Raw genomic sequence first — 1,958 nt, forward strand, 5'->3', positions numbered from 1 at the left:
GGAGTGAATGTGGTGATTTAATCATCAGATATCACATTTCATAATAAATAGAGAAAGGGCGAGGAGTAAGCAGTTGTCAGTATACGTCCAAAGTTGTCACGGTTAGAGCGTTGTCTAGGGGCTGGCAACCACGTCGGCAAAATATCCTTAACTGCGGGGTTAGGGACGGTAGCCGGCAGTTTGCATACATGAGGAGCAAAAGAAGTACTCTTAACTGCACAAACCTGTTACTAGCTGAAGATGGGGACAGTGAAAAGGGTGTAAAAAAGGTAAAAGTGGGCACTTCTGTACATTCATATGTACCTTATATACTGTGCATTTAGTTTAGTACTTGCTTAATAAAGTACTAACTAAATGTTCAGTACATCAAGTTACTGCACAGTATCACTGGCACATGGTTTTTTCGTGACGCTCACAACATAGCCTAATAACACTGCGCAGTAGCTATTAGCATGGTTTTCGCTGTGACAGTACTGCGCAGTGTTGGTAGGCTAATGCACATTAAGCGTGTTGTGTAGATGTGCCCAGTGTTAAATATTTCTGTTCTGCACTAGAAATGAAGCAAAAAGTGATACTCATCCAGAGAATATTAGGCAGCTACTACAAATACACATTTCTAAATCAGCAGGCTTGGATAACTTGCTCCGTAGGAATTGGTTCAAGACCAATCTCTGGCCCACTGGTGTTCATGTTTAATAAACTGTGGAATACCTGGGATATTCTAGAAGACTGGAAGAGATGTTAATGTTGTGGTGACCCCAGTACTTGTAGTTAGCCTGGCATCAGTCAGTCCTGGGTAAAATAATAGAAAAGATGTTACGGGATTTAACGGAGAGAAATGTCAGTCAAAATGTTTTTTTGGAAAATGTCTTGTCAGATGCATCTGATTGCATTCTTTCTGGTGATTACAGGTTTGGCTGATAAAGGTAGCAGAAAAAGTGTATTGCATTTACGCTAAGTCATTTGTTTTGGTATTGAATACCGTTATGATTTAAAAAATTGGTGTTATGTGGTATCTGTGTGTCACAGTAAATGAAATGGCAAACTGGCAAGTCTCAAAGTACTTGTCCAGGAGGAAGTCACAAATTGAAGTGTTTCCCATGGGATTCTGCAAGGACTGATACTAGGCCCAATACTGTTAAACATTTTCATCATTAAATTGCAAGTAAAGTATACAGATCAATGAAAATTCATAGCTACTCCAAAGGTGGGCTTAATAAGAAATAATGGGGAAGATAAGGCAGTTTTACAGAGGGCATGGGCACAGGTACCTTTGGAGCCATTTCAAAAGGGCAGCGGCCGTTAGGACGGTAAATGTGGGTAAGACGGAAGCAATTTTGATCTCTGTAGGTATGGACAAATGTACATTTAGAGGCATTCTCAAGGGGCATCAACTTTTATGTTCTAATTTTTACGTATGCAGAAGCCAGAAAATGATGCAGATGTAGCAAAACTGCTTCAATTTTAACATGTGATAAAGCTGTTTTAAAATGGGAGTGGTTTTTGGAACATTTGCATTGTTTTCTGGCTTCTCCATGTGTAACAGTTGGAATGTAAGAGTTGATGCCCTTTTGTAGGTATACATGTCCATACCTGGAGATTGGGATTCCTTTGTAAGATTGGGCTACTCAGATAAAATTAGTTTAACAAATCCAGGAACAAGAAGTGCAGAATGTGGAGCTGTGCCCTGAAGTATAGTGATCCTGAAGAGCAGCAGTTGGCAACCTTTTGCAGGTTGCTGGGCCAGAGGCAGGCAGGTACTAGGACCCCCCCCTGCTGTTGCCACTTCTCCCTGTGGAGGTATGGGAAGAATGGCCATAGTCACTGAAGATCTGCAGTGCCAAAAGCTTATGGCTGTGGGCTGGATCCAGTGGGTCTGTGGGCTGTAGGTTGTTGAAGAGGATTAAAAGAGCATAATGGGCACAACTTGGCTTCTTGTATGACATTGTGGAAAGAGT

At 41.4% G+C, this 1,958-nt stretch overlaps 1 protein-coding gene across 1 annotated transcript in view; it reads left to right on the forward strand.

Moving 5' to 3' along the window:
* FBXO3 (F-box protein 3) overlaps window positions 1-1,958 on the forward strand; it is a 30,890-nt gene that overhangs the window by 1,202 nt on the left and 27,730 nt on the right. The gene's annotated exons all lie outside the window — the stretch shown is intronic.

This window comes from Alligator sinensis, unplaced genomic scaffold (assembly GCF_000455745.1).
Source record: "Alligator sinensis unplaced genomic scaffold, ASM45574v1 scaffold442_1, whole genome shotgun sequence".
Lineage (NCBI taxonomy): Eukaryota > Metazoa > Chordata > Crocodylia > Alligatoridae > Alligator > Alligator sinensis.